Raw genomic sequence first — 25,518 nt, forward strand, 5'->3', positions numbered from 1 at the left:
TCCAGTGGCCAAGATTCCATGGAGGTTTCATCCCTGGTCAGGGAGCTAGATCCCGCATGCCACAATAAATGATTCTGTGTGCCACAACTAAGACCCAGCACAGCCAAGTAAAGACATTAAAAAAAAAAAAAAATACTAACCAGCCAATCAATCCTCAAGTCTGGACAGGTGAGGAGATGGGCCTGGCTTGTTTGGCTGGGCCAACAGATTCAGCTAAACTCAGCTAAGTTAGAGAAGAGGGCTGGCTGCCGAACATGGATTTTGAAGACTCCACTCTTAGCTATGAGTGGGGCCCAGTTTACTCCACCCTGAGCAAGAGGAATAAAGCCTGTGAGGAAGTATTTTAGTCCTGCAGCTGCAAAGGCCACAGCTCAACTTTGCATTATTCAACAATGGTTTTGTTTTTTGTTTTCAAACCCAGATTATTTCATATACCAGGAGTTTGTCTCCTAGGGCTTTATTAAATGGAACATTGTATTTAAATGTCTTGTTTCTCCACCTTTGCTTGTCCTGCACTTTGTGACTTTCCCTGAAGCAAGCACAGTGCCTCCCTACCGTTCTCTGTAGAGACGCCCAGATGTAAGCAGCCTGTTTGAAGGGCCAAGAAGACCTATGGTGGAATAACTTCCTCTCCCAGGATGGATTTTTCCACATGGTGTTATCCAAGTGTATCCAGGTCTCTGGAGTGAGTACCTTACTTATGTTTTTCTTTTATTTTTTAAAAGCAAAGAGGATATGTTTCATGAGGCTCTCAAATTCAGATTACACCATCAGACTGATGGACAAGGAACTGAGGAAGAAGCAGGGATGGGATCATTAATTAGTGCTTTCAAATGTGTGGATTAAAGCGCTCATGTTTTCCCAATAGTTCAGACCCAAGTTCTAGCTTCAGTTCATGTGTGGCCTTTGAGGACCCACCTCTCCAGGTGCTTCCTTTGGGAGGGAGAGCCCTGGGTGACTCTGTCATGGGGAATCAGAAGGAATGATTCCTGAGCACTTGAGAGAAATGCTTAAATGATAGCACTGACTCTCTGGGGAGGCAGCCCCAGGTTTTTGGAGGAGGCACGTGTAGTTTATGGAGGTATGTAATTCTGTTTAGACTTCAGCCATTTTTTTATTACTGTTACCGCTACATTTGTGTAATTATTGGCCTACAAAACAGTTCTCAAGCTTTCTCTCATTTGATGCTCAAAGCAGCACTGTAGCATGATGCAAGCTGGACAGGTGGTGTTACCTCCGTTTTACTGACAAGGAAACTGAGGCTCAGAGCAGTTTGGGGGAGCTTATCTGAGATCACACAGTTAGTTAGAAGTCAAGTCCCAGGGTAGATGTTTCAGTACTTTGTGAAGATGGCATATAGCAAGATCTGTAGCCTACTGTTTCTCTGACAAGTTCACATTCTTTGCTTTGCCTCTTCCTGCCTCTAGGGTAATAAGTTGCTCCAGTGCCCTCTCCTGGGGCAAACTTTGGAAGCATCTCATCAGTGCTAGGTAGCTACCATCTGGTCCAGCATTTTACTCCTATGTATACATCCAAAAGAATGGAAAGCAGGGGCTCAAACAGATATCTATATACTCACATTCGCAACAGCATTACTCACCATAGCTAAAAAGTGGAAACAACCCAAGTGTCCCTCCCAGATGAACTGATAAACGAATGTGTTATAAACACACAATGGAATACTATTCAACCATAGAAAGAAATGAAGTTTTGACACACGCTACAATGTGGCTGGACCTTGAAAACATTTTGCTTAGTGAAACAAGGCAGTTACAGAAGGACAAACGTTGTATGATTTCCCTTATATGAAGTACCTACAATAGGCAAGATCATAGAGACAGAAAGCAGAATTCAAGTTGCCAGGGGCTGGTGGGAGAGGAGAAGGGAGTAGATTAATGGGCACAGAGTTTAGATTGGAGATGATGAACAAATTCTAGAGATGGATGGTGGTGATGGGCACACAGAATTGTGAATGTAGTTAATGCCACCGAATTGTACGCTTACACATGGTTAAAATGAGAAACATTAACTATTATGTTAGATACGTGAGAGCTGGACTGTGAAGGAGGCTGAGCGCCGAAGAATTGATGCTTTTGAACTGTGGTGTTGGAGAAGACTCTTGAGAGTCCCTTGGACTGCAAGGAGATCCAACCTCCATTCTGAAGAAGATCAGCCCTGGGATTTCTTTGGAAGGAATGATGCTAAAGCGGAAACTCCAGTACTTTGGCCACCTCATGCGAAGAGTTGACTCATTGGAAAAGACCCTGATGCTGGGAGGGGTTGGGGGCAGGAGGAGAAGGGGATGACCGAAGATGAGATGGCTGGATGGCATCACTGACTCGATGAACGCGAGTCTGAGTGAACTCCGGGAGTTGGTGATGGACAGGGAGGCCTGGCGTGCTGTGATTCATGGGGTTGCAAAGAGTCAGACACGACTGAGTGACTGAACTGAACTGAAAAAAATTGTTTTTAAAAAAGCAGGCAAACAAAACTCAAATATAAAACAACAACAAAATAAGAAGAAATAAAAGAGGGGGCAAAGCAAGCAAAGAAAGCACAGGGTAAAGGGTAGGGCTAGTGTGGGAGAGACAAAGGCATGAAAATGGAAGCAAGCAGAGGGAAAGGAAAGGGCCTGGAAACAGGTGCTGGGCCCAGGGCTCTGCAGCCTGCATGGGGCAGAAGGGCATCTTGGGAGGGAGTGCTGAGGCTACTGCAGGTCAACATCCCAGACAGGTTCAGTTGGAGAAAGGTGGGTTTTCTTTTACTGCAAGAGGGTACCTAGAGCACCTCCCTGGGGTGGGAGATGTGTCCATTTCCGATTTATTTAAGTGTTTTATCCCAGGAGTGGGATAAACGGCTGTGAAGCTGAGCTAATATGTATGTCCATTTTGTTGTTAGGTGTACTTTCTAGATGTCAGTACTTTCTCAGAGCCATTTGCTTTTGTAGAAGATTTCTGTTGGAGAGGAGACTGGGAAAAAGCATTACATTTCCTGTTCACTGCTCCCTCTAATTATATTTTTACCTCTGAGTAATTTCTGAAAATTAAAGAAACATAAGAAATGGGGCCCCTTCAACTTATGGGGACATTCCAAAGACAGGCAAAATGTACCCTACAGGGGCCGAGCCCTTTATTAGTTTGTGAAATCTGCTTTCATCATTTAAAAAGTTTCACGTGGCCCACACTGCCTGTTAGGAAAAGTGGAGATCAGGCTTTCAAACATGTGCTTGGGCTGGATCCTGGAAGACAGATTCTAAATAATGCCTGGTCTGTCAATTTGTGTGGTTATTTCTTGTTTGTTTAGAATTCTCTCTCTCTTTTTAAACTGTGTTTAAACCACAGGTGGAATAATCACAGGCTTTGCTTGAAGAATTCCCTGCCTGTCAGACCCTGAAGGCTCAAGTCTGTGGACAGAAGATGTGTGAGTAGTGAGCTAAAACAGAGAGTAGGCAAGAGTTTTGTCTGTTCACCACTGGGATTTAAGAACTTGAAGGCCAAGAACTAGCCTCAAAAGCAAAGGAGTGGTGATCATTTTGTAATGTATAAAAATATCAAATCACTATGTTTTGTACCTGTAAAAAAAGAAAACAGATGAGGCGAAGTCAATATATGCTCTAAAATATATATATAAAATACACAGATATACACACACACTTATGCTTGTGTGCTAAGTTGCTTCAGTTGTGTCTGATTATTTGTGACCCTATGGACTGTAGCTCACCAGGCTCCTCTGTCCATGGGATTCTCCAGGCAAGAATACTGGAGTGGATTGCCATGCCCTCCTCCAGGAAATCTTCCCAACCCAAGGACTGAATGCATGTCTCTTAGTCTCTTGCATTGGCAGGTGGGTTCTTTACCACTAGTACCGCCTGGGATATTATACATATATATATAATATATAAAATAATTCCTTCTCACATCTGAGAGTCTCTCTCTCACACACACAAAGCAAAGGAATTGAGGCTTGATGTTACATTCTGAGACCAAGGCAAAGGACCCTACACTCTGGGATCTTGCTGTGACCTGCTTACAAGAAAGTAGGCAGCATGTTTTTGCTTGGTGATGGAGGCAGATGACTGCAATTCAGTTTTCACCAAATGATTTTGTTGTCTGAGTCCTGGTCAAATCTTCCCTTTTTATCTTACTTATAAAAACATCAATTGGTGCAGACTGAGCTTAACTGCAAGAGAATTTAAGCAGGAGGAGAGGAGCTTGTAATTCATACAAGCTACTTGTGAATCGGGGATTTCCCAGAAAGGAGTCCAAATTTGTATTTGTCTAGGAGGAGGGCAAGGAAGTAATTTTATTATTACTAATAACATAATGAGATAATCACACCTTTGAAAAACGTTTTTCCCTTTGTTGAAGAGTTTTTCTTCATCTGTCCCCATTAAGCCTCATTTCTCCAGTGAGTTAATGGAGGCCCAGAGAAGTCCAGCAGTTTGTTAGGGTCCACAGAACTGGCTGGGAGAACAGGCAGGGATTAGGACCTATGCTGTGGCATTTCCTTGGGATTTTTCATACTGCTTTTTCTGGATGTGCCCCCTCCTGGTGCACAGCGGGAGACTCATGCTCAGTGCTTGGTGGGAGGGTATTGGATGTAGTGCGTTAAGTGTGGGGTAGCGGGTGGCTTGGGCTTCCCAGGTGTCACTGCGGTAAAGAATCTGCCTGCAATGCAAGAGACACAGGAGATGCGAGTTTGATCCCTGGTTTGGGAAGATCCCCTGGAGAAGAAAACCACAACTGACTCCAGTATTCTTGCCTGGAAAATCCATAGGCGGAGGAGCCTGGTGGGGTATAGTCCATGGGGTTGCAAAGAGTTGGACACAACTGAGCACAGCACAGAGAGCAGGTGGCTCTTGAACGTGCTCATGTGGGTAGGTTGCTGTGGCAAGGCAGTGGGAATCGAGGGCAGACCCTTTGCTAGAAGGAAGAAGTGTGAGCTCTGGGGTCATAGTACTGACTTGTGGTTCTCAGTGATTTCATTTGTTACTGGCCCTTTCCAGCTGGGCCCCAATAAGGGTCCTCCTGCCAGGTGTCAGTGCAGCCAGTAGAACGAGTCCCAGTTTGGCTCAGAAGTTTTGTTGATTGGAGAAGGGAGAGGTGTGAGCCAGGCTCTAGAGCACAGGTTCTTCCCATTACGTGAGGCTGCACTGTAGGGACAGGGATCTCATCCAAGGGGAGCGGGCTGAGTTCTCACAGGGCTGGCCTAGCTGTGCTGCTCATGGCTGCAGAATCCGGGGCCAGAAGCAGCGTCTCTGCACACAGCCCACTGCCGGCATCTTGGACTGTGTCATGCCCAGCGCTTTCGCACATGGCCTGCTGAGCTGAGGCATTGCAGCCATTTCCTCCCTCGAGCTCTGGTCTGAAGAGCCCACTTCAAGGCCTCTACACTCAACCCTCTTTGAGCAAGTGAAACTAGACAAAGAACAAAGGAAACCCAGGTTAGACTTTATTGTTTTAATCTAGATTCTAGAATTGTTAATGGACTTTGCTGGGGACACATTCAGGCTGAGAGAGCAGGTGGATTTACCTACCATTTGCCTTTTGGCTACTTCTGGACCTGGCCAGCTCCTACGTCTTACTCTTAGTGGGGCAGGCAGCTGACTCCATCACCCAGAGATCAAATACCTTCCTTTAAAGTTACTGTACAGGTTGGGACAGCAAAGCCATTTCTTTCTGAAGGCCTTTGTTTAACATTCTCAGATTGGGAGGAGTCATTAGTCTCCTTTCCCCAGATGGATTGGTTTGTTGGATTTTGTACATCTCACTTTATTCCAGAAGCAAGGAGTCTGACCTTGAGGACGCAAGGTGCAGGAAAGTAAGCTGAGACAAACCGGGTGGCTGCGGGACAGTGGGCAGGAGGGTGGCCTATCTGGGCAGACAGCTAGGAGGCCAGGCTGGCAGCCCCAAAGGCAGCCTCCCTGGACCTCACCAGGTGATCCGACTGGAAAGTGTGCTGGGAGAGGGGCCACTGAGGACACCTTCAGGCTAGGTGCCTGATGACTTGGCACTGGGCACTGGATTCAGAGCTAAGACACCTGGGCTCTAGCCCTGGCTTTTTCAGTTAGTTTTCTTCTCTGGGTCTTAGTTTTCTTTTCTGTAAAATGTCTAGATGAATTCCAAAGTCAGTTCTGCCTCTAAGGTTCTATGTGATTCTCTCTGGAGGGGGAACCTGCAAGGGTAACTTAAGAGGATGCAGCTTCACGGTGGCCAGGTAGGAAGTCACCTGGCATAGCCATAGGAAGAATCGGTGAAAGGCCGAGTTATAACTGTGAGCAAGCCGTGGTGAGAGGAGTAGGTTCAGACCAGTCAGGGCAGGAAGCTGATTTGAAAATGCCAGGAAAGTTATAGAAGAAGGTTTTGCCTTAATGATGGACAAGTAGGTGCTGGTAGCAGATAATCCAGCTCAGGGTCTCAACTTGGTCAGGAATGGAATCCTTTTTTTTTTTTTTTTAAGGAAATGAATCCAATTGGGTCTTTTATCTTGTTTAGAAATCATAAATTTAACGTGTATGGGGGTTAGTAGACCAATTCAGGGGCTGTTTGGGGGCATGAGTTCAAAAGAGTGGAGTATTTATGAGACAAGGTTTAAAGGCCGCCATTCAACAATCCTTGGCCCAAGGCTGTTTGGGCTGCAGCTTTGGGCGATCTTTTGGAATTGTGTTTTCCTGAAAAGTAGTTCAGAACACAGAGAATTAAATGGCTCTGAAAACATTTCCCTCCCACCCCAACTAGTTAAGTTCCCAACACTTTGCAACCATGGCTATAGTTCAGTTTATAAACACAGATGACGTGCCTACGTGTCTCTCTATGTGCAGAAAACAGTATGAGGTGTTTCAAGGAAAATAGCAATGGGCTACAGTAGGGCCACTGCAGGTGCTGCAAACACTTTCTAAACTGTAATAAGTTTGGGGAATTTTCCCTCTTGTATTTGAAGGCACGTCAGCATATACCTACACTGTGACTTCCATGTGTCTTTTTAAAAAGCCACAGACCTCAGTCTTGGTTTCTGGAAATGTTTTCACAACTGATAGGCCTTACTTTGTCCTAATCAAAATATGGCAGAACACTGTTTAAAATATGGTGTGAACTCTGTTTAAAAAAGAAAGGTTCTGGAATACAAACTGGTTAAGAGAATAAATGAATGCTATCTCACTGGACACTTGGCAAAGGTAAAGGACATGCTCTGTTTTTGAACATCTGTGTGTATTTCATTTGCTCCTCTGAGCCATGTAGTATGTAGCCATGTAGAATGAGCCTTTGCCGTTCTCCAGATAAAGAAACTGATGCTTGAACTTGTTAAGTGACTTGATAAAGGTCATCTAGCTAGTAAGACATAAAACCAGGTCTTTCTGATTCCAAAAGCCAAGCTCTTATTTCCTCATTCATTCAACAAATACCGAGCATTTCCCACTAAAAGGCTGCCTTCACATGGGGTAATCTGCATACTCAACTCTTGAAATAAAACATGGTATTAATACATTTTTCAGTTAAGTGCTACTTTAAGAGCTACCTGATTTCAGGAAAGGGAGAAACGATGTGGGTTGGAGAGGCTTGGCAAGATGTCTCATGGGGACTCTTAAGCTGGATCTTAGAGCATGGAAAAGATTTGCAGGGACAGAGAATAGAGAGGAGAGTTAGAACAAGTTGTGTCTTGGGAGAGAATAATCAGGAATAGATGGTTTAACTTTGCAGTGTTACAGCCTTTTGGGTTGAAATATGTCTACTCAAAATGGCCTTTCACTCCCCCAGTACCGGAGTGAGTAGAAGTAACCTGCCTTGTGTTACTCCCATCTGTCTTAATAGTGCTTGTTTCCAAGTCCAGAAAGAGAACTTAGAAGGATGAGAATATAAATAATTACTCTGGCAATTTCCACATGCTTCCTAAAATGATACCCAACCCAAATTACCTTTCTACAGGTATATCTAGACAGCTGAGGCTTAATAAATCTGAAATAATAATGGGAAAAGCCGTGAGAGTAATGATTTTAAAAGCCCTATGTTCCCTTGGGGAGTGTGTTACCAGCTGCACAGACTCCTTTCTGTGTGATCAAAACATTTTTGTTTCTTTAAAAGTAAGACACTTGTAAGAAAGTGCTTCATTGGTTGAAGAAGTAGTTGCTTGGCTGCTGGCTTGATTTTTGAAGACACACATGATGTTTTGGGGTGTCAACCTGAGCAAGGTATTTTGTTCAGCTTCTCAGAAGTTGCCAATAAATTTAAAAGAGATATTCTCAGGGAGGCGGTTGTGGTGATTGACTTATTACTCCCCATGCTTACCCCATCGCCCTCTTTTCACCTCTTCACCAGCCCTGAATAACCCAGAGGAGTTAGGATGGGAAGACAGTTCTGCGGGGCTCTAATGTTGATCGGGAGAGGTTGGAGCCCCAGAAGGACAAGGAGGCTCAAGGTGGTGTCGCCTCTTATCTTCCACACTCCTGCCCAGGGGACAGCTGCAGCCACCATCCTCTTCTTTGTCACTGGTGGTGACTATTGGGAACATTTCTCATGGGTTTGGGAGGAATGTCCAGGTTCATCTCTTGAGACCCATTAATTCAGTTGCTTGGATGTTCTAGTGATGAGTTGGAACACTCAGGCAGTGTGGTAGAGAGAGTGTCAGCTTACAAAAACAGCCTTAGCCCCAGGCTGTTCTACTGTGTAGGCTTAGTGAGTTCTTCAAGATTTCTCTATCTCCATTTCCTTATGTGCCATCTAAGATGGTTATACTACATAATCTTCATGCTCCCTCCCAAGTCTGTGACTAGAGGCTAAAGTTGTAAACCCTGTCACCCCTTCTCAGGGAACAGATGCTGCTGCTTTGTGCTTGAGTCACAGACAGTGGTCCTCATCTGCCCTTATCCACACTCCTCTAGGTCAGGATGTCCCAGAGGTGGTTCAGTCCAAACTGTTCGTCCTTTTAGGTGAAACAGCTCCTGCTTGATGCAGTTAACGGAACTGTGAGGAAGAACTAGGGTGACAAAGTGTGCTGGTTTGCCTGAGGCTGAGACAGTTTTAAAGCTGGCAAAGTCCTGGGGAAACTGGGACGGGGTGGCCACCCTGAGAAAGACAGTGCTTACCGACTTTGTGTGAAGGTGCTGCTCAACCAGGGCCACTGAAGGTATCGCTAAGAGATATGGAAACATTTTAGAAAACTCCAATTTCTCTTGGCAATTAAGAATTCCCTGGAAGTCTCTTCAGGGCTCTGTTAGACAAATGTTGAAATTTATTTATTTATTTTTGATTTAATTGTTTTATTTAAAAATGTGAATATTTTTATATGCCAGGAATTATATCCTTGAAACAATGTTTATTTATTTATTGGAGTATAATTGCTTTACAATGTTGTGTTAGTTTCTGCTGTACAATGAAGTGAATCAGCTAGATGTGCGTATATATCCCCTCCTCTTGGACTCCCCTCCTACCCCCGCAACCCCATACCACCCCTCCAGGTCATCACAGACCACCAAGCTGAGCTGCCTGTACTATAGATCAGCTTCCCACTAGCTAGCTATTTTCCTCATACTAATGTATATATGTCAATCCTAATTTTAAGTGATGAAATGTTTTCTCCGCTCCACTTCCAGAACTGTGTAATAAGACCCTTCCCATCCCAGAGACTAGTTTGGCTCTGGCCTAATAGATCTTGCACCAGATGTCCCTGAAACAGTCTCTTGCTCATCAGTCTCCTCATCCAGCATTCACCTGTCCAGTGCAGGCGTCATGATCCGTGTGAGTCTGATATGACCGTGGTTAGCGCCTGTACCAGTCCTCACATATCCTCCCATCCCTCACCCTAGAAATGAGTAACCTCCCTTCCAAAACGGATGCTCTGCCTGGGCTACCAGAAGAGAAATATGTGACCATCAGAAAGCAGGAGCCTTAAGAGATGAGCGTGCCTAGGACCCAAGATATCCTGATTTAGGTGACTTATTCTTAGAGGGAGAGTTCTGAGAGTGGCTATAAGAGTCTAAACAAGCTTTGGTTGGCACACTTACTCCCTGTGGCCAATAGCTACTTTGTAGGGATCTGACAACTTCTCTTTGGGGCTTGGACTCGTCTTCCCGTTTCTTCCAAAGTTCTTTTGAATTGAAGAGCCAGTAAGTGGTTCCCTCATGTCTCTTCCCTTTTATTTAATTCTACTTCTACTCTTAGTTTTTCTAACTTGAGCCTTCCTTCTCTCTACACTCTGGTGGCACAGAACTCTGAGCAGCCATTTTATAATTTCTAAAATCTATTTGAATCACATAATTTATATAGTTATTTTCAGTTGTTGTGAAAATTCAAGTTTTGTCAGTTAGATGAATGAGAATGGTATGGGCTTGGTTTAGTTCACGTTTCCTGGGGTCTCTGAATGACAGTGTGGGGTAGGCCCCCTCCATCTGCCACCCTCTGGATAACCTGTGTTAAACTGTGATATAAGTGAGAAATACTGTTCTATTGTGTTAGGTCACCGATTCTGGGGTTGTTTGCTACCGCAGTTGGTCTACCCTGACTAATATAAGGCATTTCAAATAATGGCAGAGTACCGAAATCTTCTTGGCCTCTTAAAACCTTACCAGCCAGGCTCTGCCCTTCCTGGCCTGTATGTGAAGCTGAACTCCATTTTTAAGACCCAGCTTAATAGGTTTGAAAACCCAAGTAACTAAATAGAATTAAAATAGCCTTTCCCCCTCCTCTGTTTCTGTCTTTCTCCCTTAGCCATCCTTTCCCCATTGTCTTTGTGAATAGTCTTTTCCTTTCTCTCTCCCAATTTACAAAAGCAAAATGGAAATGTTCAAAGGTTGAAATAGGCCAATGATTCTTTGGCTATGTCAACGCATAACAAATTGGGGTGGAGAATTTTAACAATTAAAAACATTTCTTTTTCTGAGTCTTCTTTTGGCCTTGAGTACTATCTAGATAATTAATGCCACCGTGCTATCTCTTCTCTCTTTGGGTGACTAAATATTTGCACCTCAGCTCCCTCCTTTTTGTGTATGTGTATAGAAATAATTTCAATGCCCTCGCTTAAGATCTGGCAGAGGAAAATATCCTTATCCCCTTGGAGAAGGTCATCCAATTCTGGAAAAGCTGCCTCAAGAAAGGACCATATACATGTTTTGTAAAAGCATGATTATTAAGTTTCAGGTTTATTATCATGCAAATGCTTCCATTTCCCCTCTTACTCCACCCAATCCCTTCCTATAACTGTGAATGAAATGACATCTGGGACGTTGGGAATTTAACCAGCCAGTCAGGAAAGCGGAACGGTGTTTCCTCAGCCAGGGGTTCACAGGGGTTTTCAGAGGGCCTTTGCAGGGAACGTAAGGAGTTGTTCCTTTAAATAAGGTGCTGGCTTATCTCACATTTTAAAACTCCCTTTGCTTTCAAAGTTAAGTGTTTATCTCCTCGGGAATGTGAACTGGTACAACCCTTTGGGAAAGCAATTTGGCAACATGCATCAAGAGCCTTAAAAACGTTTGCTTATTTGACCGTGTAGTCCCACTTCTAGGGCCTTATCCTAAGGAAATAATCGGAGATGTGACCACAGATGTATGTACATGGATGCTTATCACAGTATAATTTATGATAGCAAAACACATGAAAACAGCCTAAATGTGGAATAGTAAGGGTAGGACAAGTGTACTGAATAGTGGAATATTATGCTGCCTTTAAAAATAATGTTTCTCCACAAAAACTTAAGGACCTGGGAAAATGTTCATGATAAAGTTAAGGGGAAAAAAGTATACAAAACAAATCTCACCTTATTAAAGAATAGTTTATTGAGGCACACAGGCATGAAAGGCAAGGAATACATACAAGCAAGAAGAGTTTGCTTTTAACCTCAGCACTGATACGTCCTAACTGCTTAGCATGGAAAACCTCAACACTGATACGTCCTAACTGCTTAGCATGGAACAAGTGATTTAAGCCCTCTGAATTTTTTTGCAAGGTTGTGGTGAGGATCTGAAAGAATGCTTTGCAAATTTCCTCGCATGTAGTGATTGCTCAATAAATGGTAGTAGCTATTACCATCGTGATTCTTATCACTGCTTTTTATTAGCGGTTAGAGTCTGCCAGTGACAAAGTTCAAGGCTGTGGGGACAGCCTTCCTGCTACTCTCAGCTCACTTCCCACTGTTGTCTACCTACTATCTTCTGTGAGGTGGTACTGCCCACATTCCAAATAAAACAAACCCGAAGCCCTGAAATGGAAATTGTCGCAGGGATAAAACCTCCTGGAAAATCCATGGATGGGGACATTTGGAAGAGAGCAGAACTTCCTCTGTGTGTTCAGACAAAGCGAGTCAAGCACTGAAGAAAACGACTGACTTATTGGGTTGAAAAAAAATGATAATATATAGTCTGTGTGGTGCTTCATTATTTAAAGTCCTATTACCTCATAGGAGGAAGCATTCCTGTGAAGTAGTTCACACAGTTTGATTGCCTGTATTATTTATCCATTACTATCTAACAGATCACTCCAACACATTGCACTTATATCAGTTATCTTGCAGTTTCTATGGGTTAAGAATCTGGGTGCAGCTTAGCTGGGCTGAGGATCATCATGGCCTGCAGCCAGGTAAGGACAGATCTGCAGTCTTCTGGAGGCTCAGCTGGGCAAGCTCCCTCTGTGGCTGTTGGTAGGATTCAGTTCCTCATGAGTTGTTGGACTGAGGGCCTCGGTTCCTCACTGGCTATTGGCTGGAGGCCGCCTTAAATTTCTTGCTATGTTGGGCCTCTACTGAGCAGCTTATAGTGGTGAGGCAGCCAGCTCCATCAGGGTAAGTAAGTTAAGAGAGAAAAGAGAAAAGTCACAGTGTTTTGTGATCTAATCTTGGAACTGACATCCTATTACTTTTGCCGTATTCTTTTTGTCAGAAGCAGCCCTGGGTCTAACCTGCACTCAAGAGGGTGGGAGTTACACAAGGGGCATGGATACCAGAAAGTTGGGACATTTGGGTCATTTTAGAAGGTAGCCTACCACATCCCCTTTTTACAGGAGAGGGAACTAGAGCTTAGCAAGGATGTGTGACTTTCCCTAAATCATCCATGAAAGTGAAAATGAAGTCATTCAGTCGTGTCTGACTCTTTGCGACCCCATGGACAGTAGCCCGCCAGGCTCCTCCATCCATGGGATTTTCCAGGCAAGACTACTGGAGTGGGTTGCCATTTCCTTCTGCAGAGAGTCTTCCCCTACCTAGGGATCAAACCCAGGTCTCCTGCATTGCAGGCAGACTCTTTACTGTCTGAGCCACCGGGAAATTCATGAAGGCAGACTCAAACTAGAGTCTTTTTGGTTTCCAAAGCCTCTACTCTGTCCACTCAGGCACACCTCTACTCATCCCAGCGTAATCCTCATGCATGAAGTCATGCGTGGTGTACATTTACTGAGTGCTCAAGGATTTTCATATAATAAAAATATCCCAAGAAACCTACAACAGTCTATGGTAGTCTAAGTCAGGGGTGCATTTTAGAGACAGAAAAATTTAATGATAATTAGAAAAATATACAGAAGCTCCATTACCTGCAAATGCCATCCAGAATTTTCACTTTTGAAGGCCTGGAAAATAGTTCTTTAGGCCATCCAGGGTAGCAGAGATGATTAATTCCAAGCTGTTAACGCATTTTATTATGCAAATACTCCAGCAACTCAACCGAGGAGAAAGTCCAGGCACCGCCCCCCACTCCATTCACTCTGGACACTCAATTTGCATGGAAATGTGGCACTCTCACTAGGAGAGGAGACAGTTTGGTTTTCCTTGGTGGGGAGGGGGGTTTTAGGAGGTGGGGGGAGGATGTGGCTGGAGGGAGATCCAGCTATCCATTAGTGACATTGATCATTTTAACATCATTTGTGGTTAGAAAAACAATGATATTACCTTAATTTAGTAATTAAATTGCTCCAAGCAGGAGAGATAAGCAAAACCTAGGGTCAATTTCAGATGCACTGAATTTGGGGCCTTCCAGGAATGAGAGTTGAAGCCTGCATCACCAGGAAGAAGGAGACCAGTGTTCAGTCTCAGTGGAGATGGGGATCTTCTTTCTGGGGAGAGAAGGGCAAACAAAAGGAGCAGGTTGTTGGGGGCTGGATGGAGTTTAATCTGGGAGTATTTAGAATGGTCAGTGCTTGGTATCAAGGAGGTAATTACTGAGGATGTTATGGCTCTTCCCCAGTAAATAATACTTGGAGGGTGGGGGATGCTCAAAACTGTTCAGTGAGTAAACAACCTCAGTTTAGGCATGGTGGGCTTATGGGGTATTTAGCTTTGGGTTGTCTGAGGCAGCTGCTTAGGAGGCAAACAGAGGCCTCTTGAGAGATGGGCCAGGACACTGGACAGACTTGGGAGGTGGGGTAGGCTGGCTTCAAGTTGAAGACTTGAGCTGCACAATTACTTGGAAGTGGGAGGGGACTCCAAAACCAGAGCAAAGGTGAGTTCAAATATCTTTGGGAAAGACCTCTTTCAGAAGGAAACAGGGAGATAGGGAGATGGGCAGAGAGTTGGGAGGTCCGCTCTCCCCAACCCCCAAACCTGTACACATTTTTGAGAATAAAAGAACCAAATCAGGTTTTCCCACAGTGGGGAGGGAGTTCAATGGAGGGAAGATAGTGTGCATGCAGGACAAGCCCCTAAACCTCCTTTGTAATTCCTGCTTCTGGCAATCAGTCTACAGAGAAAGCATGTTTTTGAAGTGTGTTATCTCCATTCCTAAATCTTCCACGGTATGCCACCTTCTAGGGTATTTCTGCTCTATTTTCTCTGTATCCTCACACGGCCTTCAAACAGATAGAGAGGGTGTTATATCCTCACTTGACGGAGGAGAAAAAAACGTGGCTTAGAAAAGTTCAGTGATTGGTGAGTTTGGAGTAGGCGGTCCAGAGACCAGGTCTCCTGACTTCAGAACCTGTTGCATTTTACCAAAGTGCCTGGGAAAGCCAAAGCTGATTTGAAGGCAGAGAAAGGGAGCTTGCTCCAATGGGGATTTTAAGGAGAAGCTACTAGGGTTTCTTGAAAATGGTTTCTGCTGATGTGTGGACAGAGAGGGAGAGGCACTGGGGAGAGCTATAGACCAGCCCTGAATCTCTGGAACAGTTTTGAGCTGATTAACTGTTTAACTTCTTAGAGCTCCAGTTCTGGAAGGAAAATGGTTCTGTCAGCTGGCAGGAAAGGATATACAGTGCCAAAAAAAAAAAAAAAAAGGAGGCTGAGATATAGTAGAAAGGTCATTGACCTAGGGGACAGAAGACCTGCATTGTTTTCTAGTTTTAGTTGTGCTACTAATTTACTATTTAGCTCCGTGACCTCCTTGTTTTGTTCACTTGTAAAACACAAACTTGATAATCTCTAACACCTTTCCAACTCTTCCTAGGGGAAATCAGATAGAAAAGCAATCAACTTCCATTCCATTTCTCTGTGATTGATCACCCGATTCCACCCTCCAGGAACCCTGTTTTCTCCCTCTCAAATCTCCAAGTTCTAAGCATCTTGGAACTTTTCCTGACTGTGAAACACAGTGATGTGCATAATGAGGGAAACCTTTTCCTCTTTCTATTCACCACTTTCCTGTCCACTCCTCCAGTGACGCACTAGTAGTAACAATAGTCACTCTTGATACCACGTAAGAGCTCCCTTTCAGTCTGCATGTCTGTATTTGATTCCACACCTTCCCTTGCCTGTGTTCTTTCAGCTCTACTTCTGCATCCCTTGCCCCTAATCATAGCCACATTTTTCCAGAGAGGCAGCTGAATGACCATTACTCAGGAGCTATGCAGAAATGTAAGATAGGTTCCTTGTCTTCCAAGAGCTTAAAACGTAACAGGGGGTGGGGAGAAATTGATCAACAGATCAGCAAGCTTTTATGTTGAAATTGACAAATTGGTTCTAAAATGTATATAAAAAGTCAAATACCTAGAATAGTCCAGACAATTTTGAAAGAGAAAAATCAAGTTGGAGGATGTCATGTTGTTGTTGTTGAGTCACTAGGTTGTGACTTCCTCTTTGCAACTCTGTCACTGCAGCATACCAGGCTCCTCTGTCCTTCACTAGCTTCCAGGAGTTTGCTCAAATTCATGTCCATTGAGTTGGTGATGCTATCTAACCATCTCATTCTCTGCTACCCCCTTCTCCTTTTGCCTTCAACCTTTTTCAGCATCAAGGTCTTCTCCAATGAGTCAGCATTTTGCATCAGGTGGCCGAAGTACTGGAGCTTCAGCTTCAGCATCAGTCCTTCCAATGAATATTCAAAGTTAATTTCCTTTAGGATTGATAGGTTTGATCTCCTTGCTGTCCAAGGAACTCTCAAGAGCCTTCTCCAGCTCCACAATTGAAAGCATCAATTCTTTGGCACTCAACCTTCTATGTGATCCAGCTTTCACATCTGTACCTGACTACTAGAAAACCATTGCTTTGACTATATGGAGTTTTGTCAGCAAAATGGTGTCTGATTTTGTTATAACTTTCCTTCCAAGGAGCAAGCATCTTCTAATTTCATGACTGCAGTCACCATCCTCTGTGATTTAGGAGTCCAAGAAAATCTATCACTACTTCCTCTTTTTCCCCTTCTATTTGCCATGAATTATTAGGACCAGATGCCATGACCTTAGTTTTTTGAATGTTGAGGTTTCTAGCCAGCTTTTTCACCCTCCTCTTTCATCCTCATCAAAAGGTTTTTTAGTTCCTCTTCACTTTCTGCCTTTAGAGTGGTATCATCTGCATATATGAGGTTATTGAAATTTCTCTCTGCAGTCTTGATTCCAGCTTGTGATTCATTCAGCTCAACATTTCACATGATGTACTCTGCATAAAAGTTCAATAAGTAGGGTGATAATATACAGCCTATTGTATTCCTTTCCCAATTTTGAACCATTTTGTTGTTCCATGTCCAGTTCTAATTGTTACTTCTTGACCTGCATACAGATTTCTCAGGAGACAGGTTATGTGGTCTGGCATTCCCATCTCTCAGAATTTTCTACAGTTTGTTGTGATCCACACAAAGTCTTTAGTAAATGAAGCAGAAGTAGATGTTTTTCTGGAATTCCTTTGCTTTCTCAATGATCCAGAGATTGTTGGCAATTTGATCACTGGTTCCTTTGCCTTTTCTAAACTCAGCTTGTACATCTGGAAGTTCTTGGTTCACATACTGCTGAAGCCTAGCTTGAAGGATTTTGAGCATAACCTTACTAGCATGTGAAATGAGCACAATTGTACAGTAGCTTGAATATTCTTTGGCATTGCCCTTCTTTGGGACTGGAATAAAAATTGATCTTTTCCAGTCCTGTGGCCACTGCTGAGTTTTACAAATTTGCTAGCATGTTGAGTGCAGCACTTTAACAGCATCATATTTTAGAATTTGAAATAGCTCAACTGGAATTCCTACTACCTGATTTTGAGACTCAATGTAAAGTTAGAATAATCAAGACATTGTAGTGTTGGTGTACAGATATGTGGATCAAAAGAGAATAGAGTCTAGAAAGACAACTACATATTCATGATAAGCTAAATTTTTACAAAGATGCAAAGATTTATGAAAAAATCTTTTCATCAAATGAACTGGAGTAATTAGAATCCATGCACAAAAAAAGTACTTCAATCTCCATCTCACACCATAGATAAAAATTAATTTCAAATGGCTCATAGACCTAAATGTAGAAGCCAAAACAATTTAAAAAATGAGAGAAAATCTGTGACCTTGGGTTAGACAAATGCTTTTTAAATAGGACACACAAAACATACTAAACTATAAAATACATTGATCAATTGAGCCTTGTGAAAATTGAAAACTTTTGCTCTTCAAAAGATGCTTAACAAAATGCAAAGACAAGACATAGACTGTGGGAAAATATTTGCAAAAATATTCCATACTTTATATCAGATTAAGGACTTTTATCTGAAATTAAGAATTCTTACAACTTAATGAGAAAACAGACAACTCAAAATGTGCAAAAGGTTTGAAACAACAAACAGTTCATCAAAGGAGATATGCAAAGGGCAAATAAACACATAGAAATATGCTTAACATCATTAGTCATTAGGGAAATGCAAATTAAACCTTAAGGAGATTTCACTATCTACATGCTCAAATGAGTAAAATTAAAAAGATAATAAATATCAAAATTTGGCAAAGATGTGGAACAACCGTGTGTGAATGAATGTGAACATCCCTCATTCATAGGAACGCAAGATGGTACGGTCATTTTGGAAAAGAGCTTGGCAATTTCTTATAATGGTAAAGACACACTGATCCAGCAACTTTTCTGCTAATGAGAGAAATGAGAGCATGCATCCATTAATGCTCTGTACTCCAGTATTCATAGCAGCATTATTAGTGATAGTGAAAAGTTGAAAAAAACTGTAATCAACTAATGACTAGGCAAACAAATTGTGATGTAGCTGCACAGTGAAATACTACTCAGTAATGTAAAGAGCGGAATTACTGATGCCTGCAACAATATGGATACTTCTCAAAGATATTATGCTAAGTGAAAGAAGCCAGACCAAAGAGTACTTGCAGAATGATTCCATTTAAATGAAATTCTAGAAAAGACAAAACAGTTGTGAGAGAAAATGGAACACAGAATGCCAAGAGACAGGTCAATTGGATAGGAGGTTGACTGCAAAAGAGAGAGAGAGAATATGAGTGTTCATGCATGATGGTGGTGATGATGTGACTGCATGCATTTGTCAGAAATCACTGAATTGTACACTGAAAATTGACGAAGTTTTATTTATGTAAAATTACCCTTCAATAAAGTTGATTAAAGAAAATACAGTGAAGAGAGGGCCTCCGTGGTGGCTCAGGGGTAAAGAATCTGCCTGCCAATGCAAGAAACATGGGTTTAAGCCTTGGTCTGGGAAGATCCCACATGCTGTGGAGCAGCTAAGCCCGTGAGTCACAACTACTCAGCCTGTGCCCTAGACTTCCGGAATCACAGCTAGTGAGTCCACAAGCTGCAACTATGGAAGCGCTCGTACCCTAGAGCCTGTGCTCCACAACAGGATAAGCCACCACAATGAGAAGCCAGCACACTGCAAGGAAGAGTAGCCCCCACTCTCCACAACTAGACAGAAGCCAGCGCAGCAACAAAGACTCAGCATAGCCAAAAAAAACAAAGAATATACAGTGAGGAGGGAAGAAGCACATTGGCTTGAAATGAATAATGTCAGGAAGAGTAGGAGAGAATGCCTGAAGTACAAGGGCGGAAGAAGCGCTAGAGATGTGTAGGAGACGAGACCCTGGGAGAAGATCGGAAGCCCACCATGGAAGCCCTCTCCTCACTGTATTTTCTTTAATCAGCATTATTGAGGGGTGAAGTTGCTCAGCAGTGTCCGACTCTTTGCGACCCCACGGACAGTAGCCTACCAGGCTCTGAGGAACCTCTCAGTCCATGGGATTTTCCAGGCAAGAGTACTGGAGCGGGTTGCCATTTCCTTCTCCAGGGGATCTTCCCAACCCAGGAATCGAACCCGGGTCTCCCGCACTGCAGGCAGACGCTTTACCGTCTGAGCCACCAGGGAAGCCTTATTGAGGGGTAATTTTACATAAATTAAACTTTCCTCAATTTTCAGTGTACAATTCAGTGAGTTCTGACCAATGCATGCAGTCACATGGGAGAAGATCCTGGGAAGGTGGGAGAAAGGAGACTCTTAGGATGGGCCCTGCAGGCTGGGTCAGGCTGGCACAGGAGGGGAAGAAGGACAGAACCCCGGGGAATGCCAGTTTCTAAAGGGCAGTGGGGGAGGCGGTTCCAGCCACTGTGGTTTTGGTCAGCCCTTTACAGTAAGCTGTGGGGAAGTGTGGAGGTACTCGAGTGTGGTGGCACTTTTGGACATGAGCCCCACATGCGGGTCACTTTCATCAGAACAGGAAAACGAAACAGTCTCCCCTGAATGATTTATGGGAGGGCTTGTATTTTGGGGATGTGATACTGCAATTTGTGCCATGGGATCAGGACATCTGTTTCCAGGGAGGTGTGTTCTCTTACCCCGAGTCTTTCCCACCGGGGACCTCTTATCCCCTCAGATAGTTACACACTTTGTCTGGGTTGCTTGTTAGCATACCAGGGACTCTGGTAAAAGTGGCCTCAATGGTGCATAAACATGAGTGGTGTGGGAGCCAACTGGGAGATGAGCAGGAACTGCCTGGGTCCCACCTTGTCCCTCAGATGGTGTCCAGCAGTGCAGTAAGCTGTAGGATTAGGGAGTGTGCCATCTGTCAGATGGCATAGACAGCCTCCCACTTAACAATTGAGTTTTAGCCATTTATTTGATTAAATTCCAGTTGTGCTGTCTCCCTGCGGATTCCTGTCCCTTGCTGGGGAACTCTACTGCCAGCAGATCTTGGCCTACAACCCTTTCTCTCCAAGAGGCACATTCCCTGGGGCAGGTCTGAAGCAAGATGGCATGGAATCATCTAATATTCTGACTAGAGGGACTTGGGCAAGCTTTGTGTTCAGCTCTGCATGTCACTGGTGGTCACAGGGAGCCAGTCGGGAAGGGACTTGCTCAGTGTCACACAGCCTGTTACGTGTTGAGCAGGACCTGGTGCCTCTGGTCTGGAGGTTCTTTCTAGGTCATGAGGCCTCATTCCTCTGGCCAGGCGTGTGTGTAAACAGAAACGTGCCGTATGCTTATGGGGACAGGTACTCCCTCTTTTAGCTCTCCTCAGAAGGGGAATGTGGGAAGTTTAGCTGGTGCCCACCTTTCCCTGTCAGCCTAGTTCAGGTAAAGAACCCTCCAGGACAAATTCAACTTGGAAGGGAGGCTCAATACACATCTTTTCTTTTTTTTGCTCTACCCCATTTGCTTTTAAAAGGAAATATGAAATCTCAATTCTTTTTAAAACTTGTTTTTGTATTGGAGTATAGCCAATGAACAATGCTGTGATACTTTCAGGTGAACAGCAAAGGGACTCAGCCATACATATGCACGTATCCATTCTCCCCCAAATTCTCCTCCCATCCAGGCTGCTACATAACATTTAGCAGAGTTCCCTGTGCTATATAGTAGGAACTTGTTGGTTATCCATTGTAAATATAGCAGTGTGTACATGTTGATCCCAAACCCCTTAACTATCTCTCTCTTCCCCTCATTCTTCCCCCGTGGCAACCATAAGTTCTTTCTCTAAGTTTGTGAGTTTGTTTCTCTTTCATGAAAGTTCATACGGGTCATTAATTCTTAGTGAGGAAGATCTTGTCTCCTTTATATCTCAGAGATTTTGTTTTGTCCAAAGAGTGTTGTGATTCTGGAAGCCCCACCTCACCCAGTTTTTCCCCACTAATCCTTTCTTACCGAAGGCTTTGTCCATGGTCTCCTAGCATGTCTGGGTGAATCCTCCCAGCTCCCAGCCTGAAAACCTCCTATAACCTGTGAGCTCCAGGAGCATATCATGCATGAATGTATGTGTGCAAGGACCTCCCCCTACCCTGTGTGTGGGATCGAATATTCATTGTATAAGTCAAATTAAAATGTATTAACTTTCCTTCCAGATGCCCCCTGATAGCAAGTTTAATTACTCTGGACATAATTAAATGAGTTTAGGAGATTAGAAATATAAGGGGGTAGTGAAGAACATCAGTTTGTGGGGGAAAAAAGGAGAATTTAATTCTGGAGTCTTTTGTCACTTGGTGGGTAGAGTGCTGGGGACCCAGAAGGATGGAGGAAGTACTGGGGCAGAGGCAGAGGGAGGAGGGTTTTGGGATGTTGAACCAGTATTAGGATGTATCAGTCTCATGCCCCACAAATGTAGAAACGCATTTTCCTCCTGAATCAGGGCAGTCTTCTCCTGCAGTACTTGGGGCAACACACTTGAGGCAGATGGATCAACCAAGGAGCTGGCAAGCAGAGAATTGTACTGAGTCCTGCCCTCTGTTCTGCTTCGTTCTGGGGCATGGCCTGCTCTCCTGTGATAGGCATTCCCTCCTGAGGTAGGCTTTTTCAGGGATGCAGGGTCAAGTCCACAAAAGTCAGCATATCTTCAACAACGGAACTGTCTCCCCAGAGTGTTTCTCTGGCCCATCACACACTTCCAGGTACTTCAGCCCCAATCTTGTCCAAGGAACGAGGGGAGGAGGGCAGATTCCAGTGGAGTCAATAGACCCCTAGTCCTGCAGATTAATCAGCTGTTTCTCTATTAAAAACCTACACACATACTAATACATGTATTCACACTGATACACACACTCTCACATTCACATGCATGTACTTATATGAATACAAACTCCTGTACATTCATAGACTCACTCATAATTTACATACATGGACACATACCAGTACATATACACATACTTACATATATATACTCCCACACATACACATTTACTCACACACTTACACACACGTATGCACACTTGCACATACTTAATTCACTCTATATATACTTTTTCACTTATTTACATTCACACAAACACGTATTCATGCATACACATGTCTACATACTCACACACACACACACACAACTAGATACTCAGAACTCAAAGGTGAATGCTTAGGAGAAAGCATCCTTTTTGTGATTAATCTTATAGGTTCTTTTCTTTAGAACTCAGTTTTTCAGCTGGAGCAAGTATCTTGCTTGAGTGATAGAGGCAGTTGTGGTTTGTTAAATTTTTTAGCTGCACAGGGCGGAAGGATATTCTTCCTCATAGTTTAGAATTACATTCTAGAAAGTTGCAAACAGATTTCCACACCCTTTCTGAAGGTGCTTTCTCCTCACTGTGGCTGTTTTCAAAGGATTGGCCAAAGCTCTAGATCGGGTCCCAGTGTCTTTTTATGAAAGCAAAAAAGAAAGCATTACGACCCCAAATGAATAATGAAAGTGAAGGCAGAACAAGCCCAAGGAGATAAAGTGAAAATTCTCTTACGTTTGAGCCTGAGGTTGAGGGTGGGGGTTGGGGACTGACAACTGCTAGAATGGTGTTTAGAAATAAAGAGTCTGTGTTATGTCTAGTGGTCCTAGTATTTTGTGTTACCCTGACCCCAGCATTGTATCATTTCAATGCAGTCGGGTGTGCAAACGTTAGGTTCTGATCCATGGAAGGTATTTTGTATTCAAGCCAAATCTACACTTCAGATTTGAAATGGAGGGGGGTGATAGAGGAGGGGAGAAGGGGTGGGGCTGAATGGGGGCAAAGGTCAGTGTTTGCAGGTCTGAGACCATGTTTAATATCACATGACACCTTTGTCAAACAGTGTCACCCCCGCCCCTCCGTACACACAGGCCGTCTGGGTTTCTGTACCTAAGGGACCTTCCTCTGTGTTGTCTTCCTGCCCAAACTCTCAGACTTGCTTTCTGTAAACCAGATGACATGAATGAAATTTGACCTGTCACTTTTTTTTTTTTTTTAATGTGGTGGCATGGGAAGCCCTGGAGGGTCATGTGCTCCCTTCTCTCACTGGTCGGGCCTGTCTGCATCCCCCTCCTGGCCTCCTGTGGGCTGTCTGAGGCCTCAGGGATTGACTGGAGGCCAGCGGGGAGGGAGCAGTTTTATGTTTCATACCCATGACCTTAAAGGTGAGCCTCGGGTCTGCAGCCCAGGGTCGGGTCATCTTTTGAAACCTCAAAGGAGATGAATGAAACCTGGGCAGTCAGATGCATTCAAAGCAGCCTCAGACAGCAGTGATTATGGCTGTCTGCTGCCCTGCTCTAGTAATGGGGGGAACAGGGGAGTGTGGGCTAATAGCCTACCATTCCCCTTGTGAACCAGATTTCACCTCTGGCTTTAATCTTCACCTAAGCCCCGTGGATGTCTGGCTCTATCACTGGCCCCTGAGTAAGCACTGCTGCTCTTGATGATACCTGGGCTGGGACGGTGCAGTGACACACCTCTCTGTGTCTAGGGTCTCTGGGTATCTCCAAGGATGTTCTGTAATACAGGGCAACCTGGGTGGATATCCTAATTGCCTCCCTCCTTCACCTTTCAGACCAGAGAGAGGTTTGAAGACCAGGGAGAAGGAGAAAGCATCACCAGAAATAACCGTTTCCCGATGAAATTTTATCTGAACTTTATGAAAGAGAGAGCGCTCCCCTAATGACCATAGATCAGCAAAGGCAGGAGGACTTTGGAGGCACAAAGGCCTGGTTCAAATCCCATGTCAGTTGAAGCTGTCCTTTCTCTGAGATCCTTCTTTCCTCATCTTGGAAATGGGGATAATAATCACTCGGCTGTGAGGTTACTGTGAGTGCTGATGAGTTATTGTACTCAAAGTGCCTTGTGTGGCTTTGCCTCTCAATCTATTCTAGTCATTAGTCACTTTTCAAGATTTCGATTGGGCTCTTATTTATAAGCATTCGAGGCAGTCTGTGCACATATCCATGGGGCAAAGGCATTTGGAGAGGGGAAGGGATCATGTTCAAGAATGAAGTTTGAATTCTTTGATCAACCAATACTCTTGACAAAAATTATGATTTACGTTATTTTGGGAGCTGGAGAATTCTCTACTCAGTGCACTGTGGTGGGAAGAATCCATGCAGAAGCCAAGTGGTACCCTGAGGATAGGCATGAAGCCTTAGAGCCTTTACTGAAGTTGCTCAGTCGTGTCCAACTCTTTGCGACCCCATGGACTATAGCCTACCAAGCTCCTCTGTCCATGGGATTTTCCAGGCAATAGTACTGGAGTGGATTACCGTTTCCTTCTCCAGGGAATCTTCCCGACCCAGGGATCCAACCCGGGTCTCTCGCATTGTAGACAGACACTTTGCCGTCTGAGCCACCAGGGAAGTCCTTAGTGCCTTTAGACCAGTTGTAGCTTTGAGAGCTGCTCTTAAAGGATCAGATCAGCTTTACTTGCTTAATGAAGTGTCTGCTGCCTCCCGCGTCCTCTCTCCTACTCCCATCTCCAGACTACAAAGGTTACTCTTTAAATAAGATATAATCTTTGCAATTATGCCTGAGACATCACAGATCACACACAGCCAGCCACTAGTTCCTATCTTATGAGCTTCTTTGTTAAAAATTCAGTCTCTTTCAGTGTGGGAGATATCTGCTTACTGCCAATTTTGAAAGTCCTAAAAATCAAGGAAAAAGCAAGAAAAACTGGGCAGAGGGAAATATTATAATATGGAAGGAGACTAAGGACTGGATATCTTCTCTGGTCCTGACACTGCTGCTGCTGCTGCTAAGTTGCTTCGGTCGTGTCTGACTCTGTGTAACCCCATAGACGGCAGCTCACCAGGCTCCTGTCCCTGGGATTCTGCAGGCAAGAACACTGGAGTGGGTTGCCATTTCCTTCTCTAATACATGAAAGAGAAAAGTCAAAGTGAAGTGGCTCAGTCATGTCCGACTTAGCGACCCCATGGACTGCAGCCTACCAGGCTCCTCCGTCCATGGGATTTTCCAGGCAAGAGTACTGGAGTGGGGTGCCATTGCCTTTTCCAGGTCCTGACACTAATTAACCACAATTAGCCTTATATCTTGAGCAGGTATATCTCCTTGCCCCCAGCCCTCTCAGTTTTTTGATCTGAAGATGGACTGATGGTTTCTGCTCCCTGCTAGCTTTGTTGCGATATGCACTGAGATAGTGGATAGTAAGAAAAACATCTAT

General features: G+C 44.0%; 1 long non-coding RNA gene across 2 annotated transcripts in view; it reads left to right on the top strand.

The window, feature by feature from the left end:
* Positions 1–351: 351 nt before the first annotated feature.
* Positions 352–25,518, top strand: part of LOC138436920 (uncharacterized) — a 426,009-nt gene continuing 400,842 nt past the window's right edge. Inside the window, exons 1-2 of one of the 2 annotated variants that reach the window (XR_011255667.1) lie at positions 352–685; positions 3,342–3,420. This is a non-coding gene — a long non-coding RNA (uncharacterized lncRNA). Of the gene's footprint in view, positions 686–3,341; positions 3,588–25,518 lie in introns of those variants that run through there. The other variant, XR_011255668.1, reaches the window with a different exon arrangement.

This window comes from Ovis canadensis, chromosome 3 (assembly GCF_042477335.2).
Source record: "Ovis canadensis isolate MfBH-ARS-UI-01 breed Bighorn chromosome 3, ARS-UI_OviCan_v2, whole genome shotgun sequence".
In the NCBI taxonomy this organism is placed as follows: domain Eukaryota; kingdom Metazoa; phylum Chordata; class Mammalia; order Artiodactyla; family Bovidae; genus Ovis; species Ovis canadensis.